Raw genomic sequence first — 10,398 nt, forward strand, 5'->3', positions numbered from 1 at the left:
CTCGAGGGGGCAGATCAGTCCGGGCGGCGGGAGGAAGAAGCCTTCAAGGGGGGGGGGGGCATACAGAAGACCCCGACAGGCTGCTTTTCTCCGCTTCCCGTGGAGATGGATCCAGAGGGGCCACCCTCTTTGTCTGTCTGTCTGTCTATTGCATTGGAGAAGAGGAAAAGTCCAGCAGCACCTGAAAGAGGATCAAAACAGGTGGGGGAAGAGGTATCTGTGCTTGCGCAAAAAAGCTTATGCCTTGAATAAAGCTTCCTTCTTCAAGGTGCCCCCGCCCACTGGACTCAAATTTTGTTCTGCTGCTTCAGACCAACAGGCCCCCTGCCTGAAGAGTTGTGGCAGATTCTGAGCTTTTGTGAGCCACTCATGAAAGCACCTACCCTACCCCCAATGTTGTTCATCTTTCGGGGGCTGCTGGACTCTTGCTCTTTTCTCTGCTATAGAGTGGAGCACTCCATCGGGAAGAGCACTGGCTTGGCAGGCAGGAGGTCCCGGGTTCGGGGAGCCGCTGCCCTTCAGAGTCGGCAAGGCTCACTTTATTTATTTATTTATTTATTTTTCGTACTTATACCCCGCCCTCCCCAATGGGCTCAGGGCGGCTCACAGAGGCAAGAACAGCTTGCCACGATAAAACAATATATACTTTGATGGTCTGATTCAGGATAAGGCCGCCTCATGGGTAGGACGAGGGGCCGATGGATGTGATTTCTGATCTCTCATTATACCTTATTAAGGTTGCAGTATACGCAGACCCTAGCCTTTAATCCAGGTAGAAGAGACTGAGAGTAAAATATATATTGGCCCCGGTCACACGGCAAAGTTGCCGCGGGAGAGGCACGGATGGTGGGCGGATTATCCGGGCACGATCACACCCCAACACCTGGGAAGTGGAGCACACCCTTGGCTTACCGCCGACAATGCGAGTTAAAAAACTAGTACCTCCAAGGTACTAGTAAACATTTGCCACAGGCTGCCTCCAGACCCCCGTTGTGGACTGGATGGGCCATTGGCCTGATCCAACACTGCTTCTCTTATGTTTTTATGAGGTAGGTGGGGCTGAGAGAGCTCTGACAGAAACTGCTCTTTTTTCAAGAAGAGCTCTGACAGAACTACGGCTTGCCCAAGGTCCTCCAGCCAGGTGCAAGTGGAGGAGTGGGGAATCAAACCCGATTCTCCCAGATTAGAGTCCGCGCACTTAACCACAGCACCAAACTGGCTCAGCAGCAGCTTCAAAGAGCTGCTCCATTTAGCAATTGGAACACCTGTGCAGGTTTATGTATGTTCTGGGGAAAAAACTTTAACATGGAATAATGATTTATTGCTGTAGTGTTCTGTCCTCAGGCAGCCTTCCACAAAAATTCAGGAGGATCTTCAAAAGGACCTGGGGGGTTTTCATTACAAAAGCTCCAGTGCCAGATCCAGAGCTGGCACTCTGGTCTGAAATCGGTTATTTTGCAAAGTCTCTAATAGCTACGTGCAGCCATTGCTGTTTTCAAGCGCTCACCATAAAACAATCCTAGTTCACCCTTTTTATTATTTTTAAGAACATAAGAGACGCCAATGTTGGATCAGGCCAATGGCCCATCCAGTCCAACACTCTGTGTCACACAGTGGCCAAAAACACCAGGTGCCATCAGGGGGTCCACCAGTGGGGCCAGGACATTAGAAGCCCTCCCACTGTTGACCCCCCCCCACAAGCACCAAGAAGACAGAGCATCCCTTGCCCCAGAGCCCCTATCTATACCTTGTGGCTAATAGCCACTGATGGACCTCTGCTCCATATGCCTGTCTAATTCCCTTTTGAAGCTGTCCGTGCTTGTAGCCGCCACCACCTCCTGTGGCAATGAATTCCATGTGTTAATTCCCTGTGTGGGCAGCAAGCGTATTTTAGCTCGCCCGCGGAGCCAAATGGACCCAGTGCGGCTTCAGATGGCTCTGCGGGATCCTATGCCCCCTGGCAGCTCACTAGATGAGCTAGTCGAGGACTGGCATAACTGACTCTCGACAGTCATCCGTGAGATTGCTCCCAGACACCCTCTGCGCCTGCGCACAAGGCTGGCTCCCTGGTACACCCAGGAGCTGAGGCTGATGAGGCAAAGGCTTAGACGGCTAGAGAGACAGTGGCGGTGCGCTTGCAACGAAGCAACAAGAGCATCTTATAGGACGTTTATGAAATCCTATGAAGTGGCAGTTAAGGCTGCAAAGAGGGAGTTCTACGCAGCCTCGATTGCGTCTGCTAGCTCACGCCCAGCACAATTATTTAGAACAATTCGGTCTTTAACAGCTCTGCCACAGGGCAGACAAAACACTAGGGAATTGGATATCGGCTGTGAGGCTTTCGCGAGCTATTTTGCAGATAAAGTCTTGGTGCTCCGCCGCGACCTCCCCACCACAGTTGAGACAGTGAGTGAACTCGAGGCTCCATGCACGTCTTCTGGTTCCATTCTGGATTATTTCAGTTCACTCAGCCTTGAGGAAGTTGACAGACTGATCTCTACTGTACGCCCAACCACTTGCAGCCTTGATCCGTGCCCCTCCTGGCTAATTAAAGCTGGCCGCGAGGGGTTGCGAGGTGCCCCCTCCTTAAAAACCATCACTGGATCCGGCTGAATTGGCCAACCATCGGCCAGTATCCAACTTGCCTTATTTGGGCAAGTTAATTGAGAGGGCGGTGGCGGTGCAGTTGCAGAGCTTTCTGGATGACGCTTCCATGCTAGATCCTTTCCAGTCCGGTTTTCGCCCTGGCCATGGGACGGAGACAGCACTGGTCGCTCTCACGGATGACCTCTGGAGGCATCTGGATCGGGGCGGGACGGCAGTGCTGCTGTTGCTAGACCTGTCGGCGGCGTTCAACATGGTCTACCATCAGCTGCTTGCCCACCACCTCGCCGACATGGGAATTCAGGGGCTCGCCTTGCAATGGCTTGTCTCCTTTCTCCAAGGTCGGGGACAAAGGGTGGCTATTGGGGAGCAGCAGTCCCGAAGGCACCCACTAGTGTGTTGTGTGCCCCAAGGGGCTGTGCTCTCCCCGATGCTATTTAACATCTATATGTGCCCTCTTGCCCAGATTGCCCGGAGGCATGGGCTGGGTTGTCACCAGTATGCGGATGACACCCAGCTCTATCTGATGTTGGGCGGTCAGTCTGACTCTCCCCCGGAAGATCTGGACCAGGTGTTGCAGGACGTGGCTGGATGGCTTAGACTGAGCCAATTGAAATTGAATCCAACAAAGACGGAGGTCCTGTGCCTGAATCGGAGTGGTACGGGGATAGGGATCCCACTCCCGGCCTTCGGTGGGGCGCCATTGGTGCCAGCTCCGAGGGTCAGGAGCTTGGGAGTGCTCCTGGATGCTTCCTTAACAATGGAGGCCCAGGTAGCAGCGCAATGCTCTCTACATGGGGCTGCCCTTGGGGCAACTCCGGAAGCTGCAGCTGGTGCAGAATGCAGCGGCCAGGCTGTTGATGGGCCTCCCCAGGTGGGAGCACATTCAGCCTGTGCTCAAGACTGCACTGGCTGCCAATAGCATTCTGGATTCGCTTCAAGGTGCTGGTTTTGACCTTTAAAGCCCTCTATGGTCAGGGACCGGCCTACCTGAGGGACCGCCTTTCCCCGTATGTTCCCCAGAGAGCACTGAGATCAGGATCCCAAAACCACCTGGACCTCCCTGGCCCTAAGGAAGTCAGGTTGATAGTAACCAGGACGAGGGCTTTTTCGTTTGTAGCTCCGTCCTACTGGAACGAACTCCCTGCCGAGATCAGGGCCCTGCGGGACCTGTCACAGTTCCGCAGGGCCGTGAAAACAGAACTTTTCAGGCAGGCGCTCCGATAGGAGCGACGTTTTACCAGCTGCGCCCTGTAGTGAACTCCGATCCTATATGATCTAATGCGGTTGTACTGCCGAATGTGTCCTTAAATTGCACCTTCTATCGCCATCTAATGAATGTTTTATATTGATTGCTGTGTTTTAATTGATGTTTTATAATCTGTTGTGAATGTATACTGCTTGTCAGTTCTTGGAAGCCGCCCTGAGCCTGCCTAGCGGGGAGGGCGGGGTAAAAGGGAAACAAACAAACAAACAAACAAATAATCACTCTGGGTGAAGAAGTGCTTCCTTTTATCCGTTCTAACCCGACTGCTCAGCAATTTCATGGAGTGCCCACAAGGAGTTCTTGTATTGTGAGAAAGGGAGAAAAGTTTGTTAGTTGTATTTTATTTTATAAAGTTTTATTTCATAAAGTTTGTTAGTTGTTTGTTAGTTGTATTTTATTATTATTCTCCTGCAGAATAAAAAAGGAATATCCAAAGCGTGTTCCTTTTGTGGTTTTTTAAAAATTATAAGAGCACACACACACACATACATAGATAACTCTATATATAGTTAGCAGGTTTTAAGAAGCATGAATAAAATACACTCTCTGGCATCGTTTCAGATTGCCTGTCCTAGTTGATTCCAGCTCCTTTTTAAAGCTAAAAGTCGATGACATTTCCCACAAAGCTTCGCAGAGCCACATGCCACAATGTTGTGACTGTGCTTGCACCGACAACAGCCGGCAAGATCAACTCCTTCAGGCAGCCAGGGGCAGGGTGCCCTCCAAGAAACGCCACAATCTTTATTTTCAGAAATGCTGAGCAAGGCCATCTCACAGAACGGAAACGTTTAAGCCCTCGAAAACCAGAGTATAGTCAGGACATCATGGATGTCTTAAGGCATCATCCTGTGACCAGCCATGGCCCCTGGCAAGTCGCCCTCTCCATCCCCAGCGGAGCTTCTTGGACCGAAGGGGAGTGGTCCTGGGCCAGCCACTCAAAGAAGCCCTCTCGAGGGCCTGATGATTTTGCTGAATGTCTGCTATTTAAAAAATGATCCTTTTTAGCTATGGTAAAGCAGCATCTAGTGGCATGACAGAACTGACTCCAGCGTGAGCTTGTTTGAATCAGAGGCAAGAGCAGGGGTCATTCCCTGCATGAGCACACAGGAGCAGAGCTCCGGCAGTAAAGAGCCTAGGGGGCGGGCACATGCAACAAGCCCCACCCCCTGCTCCCAGCAGCCCTCAGTCAGAGCAAGAAGCAGCCAGGTAAGCTGCAGAGCCTCCCCCCGGTCCAAAACAGTCCAGTGGCACCTTTGAGACCAAGTTTTATTCAGGTACAAGCTCTCCCTCCTCTGCGAGGACAGATCTGTGCATCCCCCCTGCTCCCCCCAATAGCTAGGAATCCAAAACAGTCCAGTGGAGCCTGAGCAGTGGGTGTGGCCTTCTGACACACTTTGGTGACATCAGAAGGTGTGGCCTATGCAAATGAGTTATGCTAATGAGCTCCTGCGCCTCTCTTTCTACGAAATGACCCCTGGGCAAGAGGTATACAGAAGAAGAGCCCTGCTGGGTCACACCAATGGTCCATCTCAGATGTGCATCCTGCTTTCCAACAGCTGACACTCTGTTGTACCAGAGGGCCACTGACAAACGGGGGGGGGGGAGCGCAGAGACCAATAAGACCTGCCCCCTGATTCTCTGTCCTCGCAGTGGTATGCAGAGGCCCACTGTCTCTGAATGTGGAGGTTCCCTTTGGGAATACAGCCATTAAAGCTGATAGGTTGATATTAAAAACTGCAAACGGAGGAGGAAGTGGGCCGAGTAGGATCAACATAAAATCAGATCTGGAGAGTTTGTGGTGAAACCTAAGCTGATCTAATTATAAACGTAGAAGTGCGGGAGCCACAGAGGGGGGCCTCCCAATGCCCTCACCCTCTTGTGAGGCGGGCCACTCATGGGCCAGCCTGCCCGTCTGCAGCACTACCACCTCCATCTGCCCATTGGCAGTGGGGGGGGAGGCTGGAGCAGTGGCAGCTTCCGCCCCCTACCTGTCCACCTGCTTGTAGTTCCACCACCTATACCTGTGTCAGCTAGCTGCCATGTTTCATTTGTATGTGTGGCTTCCATTCCTCCTCCCCTGCTCCGGTCACTTGCAGTGTTCCCCCCTAGCCTGAGTTAGTGTGAGCTAGCTCACTGTTTTTTAGCCTCAGGCTCACACCTTTTTGTCTCCGCTCAGGAAGGAGGGCTCCAGAGCAAACTAATTTATGCAGTAGCCCAATCGCTCGCTCACAATGTTAATGCCAGGAGCTCACCAAGTAGAATTTTTGCACACAAGACTCCACAGTTTAGAGCAGTGATGGCGAACCTTTTAGAGACCGAGTGCCCAAACTGCGACCCAAAACCTACTTATTTATCGCAAATTGCCAACACGGCAATTTAACCTGAATACTGAGGTTTTACTTTAGAAAAAAACAACTCATACATTAACTTAAGATGATCCAAAGAAAGTAAGGAAAGCAATCCCAAATGCTTTCATTTACTTAAAATTATTTGGCAGAGAATTCCACACTTTAATGATCGTCTGGGCCTATGGCATGCGTGCCCACAGAGAGGCTCAAGTGGTTAAGATGCTGAACTGAAGGCTGTGGAAGGTCAGTAGTTCAGCAGTTCGAGAGCCGGGTGCCACATGACGGAGTGAGCTCCCGTCTCTAGTTCCAGCTCCTGCCAACCTAGCAGTTCGAAAGCAAGAAATGGCAAGTAGATAAATAGGGACCACTTTTGTGGGAAGGTAACAGCGTTCTGTGCGCCTTGGTGTTTAGTCATGCCGGCCACACGACCACGGAAACGTCTTCGGACAGCGCTGGCTCTTCGGCTTTGAAACCCTAGAGTCGGACTCGACTGGCTTTTGAGCAAGGGAACCTTTACCTTTTATTGATATGTTACTGGAAAATTAAGGGGAACGATGTTGAGCAGGTTAAGTTTTTTAAATATCTGGGGGTTACATTTGCATATAATGGTAACCCCTCTGCTCACATTAAATCAGTGGCTGTTTCCGCAGAAAGATCCGCTTCTGCTATATTAAGATTCTTCAGAAAAGATGGTGCTCATTATATTCCAGCTGCCTTGAAACTTTTTTCTGCTAAAGTTTTAGCCCAAATGCGTTATGGGACACAAATTATGCGATTCACAAATCTTCAGGCGCTTGAACTGGTTCAAACAAAATTTCTGAGATCCCTATTTAATACTCCAAGATGTACTCCCAATGTCATGGTGAGACAAGAAGCTGGTCTCAATACAGTCGAACTGAATATTTGGATGCATTCTCTCTGCTTTTGGTTGAAAACCCATCTTCTCCCCACCGGGTTACTTCCTTTTTTATTGGCTGCATCGCCCTATCCTCAGTGGTTCACTAGAGCCATTGATAAACTGAGATCTTTAGGACTAGACCCGTACCAACTTTTGGAAAGCGGCTATGCCAGGGCAAAATCTATTGTTTTCCAGCGCCTCAGAGATATTGAGCTACAAACATCTTATGCCACACTTCCGCCTCTTTTCAAATCTCTGAAATCCAAAATTTTTATGTCTGCCCCTTTATACTTAGCTAATATATCCAACCCGAATCACAGATGGGCCTTTTCCAGAGCCAGATTTGATACTTTTCCATCTGCAGTTCTTTTTGGAAGGTTTCAACGCATCCCCAGGCATTTGAGACTATGCTCATGCCCCTCGGAGTCAATAGAGACCCTTCCCCATATATTATTTCATTGCTCCTACTATGCAGAAGAAAGAGCCCTTTTAATTATGCCCCTGATAAGGTCATTTAGGTTCCAAGGACAACTAGTAATCCAGTCTGAGGAACTTTTGCTGAAATACTTACTGGAGGACAAATCCATGGCAATATCAAGGAAGGTGGACAAATTTCTTTTTATTGCAATTATAAAGCGTAAGCACCTCCTTAATACTCCTCATGATGTCTCTTCTCTGTAACACTTCTCGATAACCTGGAGATTGTTTTTGATGGGTCTTTGACCGTAATAAACTGATTGATTGATTGATTGATTGATATGTTACTATACAATCGGTGTTTTTGTGTGTCAGAATAAAAATATTTGAAACAAGCACAAGATTAAATTTCACCAGTGATCATTCACTAATGTTAAAAATACATTCCTAGTACTCCCATGTGGTGCCGTGGTCTCCTTCGTTGTGATTCTGCTGCATCTTCGATTTATTTTTTCCTGTGTTGTCCATTTATAGGGCTGGATTTTTGGTTTTGTTTTTAGTTGGTTTGAATCTGGCTGGCTGTGGCCAAAAGGCAGGCCGCTTGAAAGCGGGGGGGGGGGGGGCTAAGTCTGTTATCACCCAGAGGGCTTTGTAAAGACCTGGAAGCCGGAAGAAATGGAGACGCTGACAGAACATGTTCTTACCAGACTCGAAAGCATCCTTGGAGGAGTTCTCCGTTTCTGTTTACTGACTCAAGACAGTCTTGTGATCCCTCCCCACTGTTATGTGCACACAGGTGCACACAGGAGCGGAGCTCTGGCAGTAAAGAGCCCAGGGGGCGGGCACGTGCAACAGGCCCTGGGCTACAAGGAGCAAGAAGCAGCCCTCCTTCCTTCCTTCTCTTTTTTCCCCTCTTTCCCGTTGAAGAGAGATTCCAACAACTACAACACCAGGGGTCATTTCCAGCAGGAGCGCACAGGAGCGGAGCTCCGGCAGTAAAGAGCCCAGGGGGCGGGCACATGCAACAAGCCCCGCCCACTGCTCCCAGCAGCCCCGGGCCACGAGCACAAGGATCTGCGCGTCCCCCCCCCATAGCTAGCAATCCAAAACAGTCCAGTGGAGTCTGAGCAGTGGGTGTTGCCTTCTGACACACTTCCGGTGATGTCAGGGGGTGTGGCATATACAAATAAGTTATGCTAATGAGCTCCTGCACCTCTTTTTCTATGAAATGACCCCTGATCGCGATGGAACCGTACTTGAGAAAGGGCTCACTAGCGAACATGCGGAATAGCGTCACTTGGAGCACATCACAATAGAAGGTTTGGATCCTAGAATGAACCAATAGATTGATCCGGATCCTAGTCGTAGCCAGTTGGTAAACAATATTCTGTAAATAGCCTATGGTGGGATGTGGTGTGTGTGTTGGGTGTGGTGTGTTTCATGAATATGAGCAGGGCTTTGACCCTGCAAGTTTGTCTTAGTTTTGGAGCTGAAACCACTTAATAAACATGAGCTAATCACTCGACGCGTCTGAACCCAGTACATTTCACCCACCAACACCAGCTTTCCAGGAGCTGTCAATCAGGGCCCAGCTGTGATTCTTTGGTGTGCACTGATGGGCGGATTGTGATGAAAATGGGGGGGGGAGGAGCTAGACATACTTGAGAGGTGCATAATAGTAGGAGCCCAGTGGCACATTTAAGACGAACATACTTCATTGTGGCATAAGCTTTTTGTCAGACTTAAAGGTGCTACTGAGCTTTTCACCAGTTTGGTGTAGTGGTTAAGTGCCACGGACTCTAATCTGGGAGAACCGGGTTTGATTCCCCACTCCTCCTCCACTTGCACCTGGCTGGATGACCTTGGGCAAGCCATAGTTCTGATAAGAGCTGTTCTTGAAAAAAGGGCCGTTACTGTCTGAGCTCTCTCAGCCCCACCAGCCTCACAGGGCGTCTGTGGTGGGGAGGGGAAGGGAGAAGACTTTGTAAGCCACTCTGAGGCTCCTTTGGGTAGTGGAGGGTGGGGTATAAATCCAATCTCCTCCTCCTCCTCTTCTTCTTCACTATTTTGCAGCAACAGACTAACAGGGCTAACTCCTCTGGACTGAGGATTTGAGAGATGCACGAAGAGCTTTTTTCTTTTTTAACTCTAATGGAGCACGGGGGTGGGGGTGAGGCCCTGGAATTTGGTGATGGCTGTGGAGGGGGGAAACCGGTTGCTGGCTGTTTCTCTTCCAAGGGCTGGATGCAGAAACAGCATCTGAAGCTGATTTCCCTACGTGCGGGAGAGATTCCACGGGGGAAGTGGTGGGGGAAGGGAAGTTTGGATTGGAGAAACAGTGGGGGGAGGATCGTCTCTCACCCCCCCTCCTCCCGATAAGTGCATCAAAGTAACAACCCACCCAAAGCCAGAAAGGAACAGCAGGCTATTCTTCCCGCCTGCATCTCCTGCCAAGGGCATCGGGTCTGGCTCCGAAGTGTCCTTGGCGGTTGCCGGGGAGGCCCTGCCTGTCCTGCCGTGAAGGGCAGGGAGAAAACCCCCGGGGGTGAGTCACTCTGGCCTGCTATTTCGGGCCGGGAAGCCTTTCATCTCCCTGACCAGAGCCTCTCCCTGCCCAGCTGTGGTCCTTCATACAGCCACCCGGGTTGCAGCCCAGCCGAGCTGGCACTTTGCCCCGTGGCAGAGACGTCGCACTCAGTGGTTCGGCCGGGGCCACCCAAACGATCCCAGGTCTGGTCATCAGATTTTAGGGTGGTGTCCTCCTGACGGTCTAAGCCTGGTCCAAACCATTCCTTTTCTTTTTTAAAAAAAAGAAATAACTTTTATTTATATACTAGCAACGATTTACAGTAGCACATAGTATT

This window comes from Gekko japonicus, unplaced genomic scaffold (genome assembly GCF_001447785.1).
Source record: "Gekko japonicus isolate JY-2015 unplaced genomic scaffold, Gekko_japonicus_V1.1 scaffold2529, whole genome shotgun sequence".
Classification (NCBI taxonomy): domain Eukaryota; kingdom Metazoa; phylum Chordata; class Lepidosauria; order Squamata; family Gekkonidae; genus Gekko; species Gekko japonicus.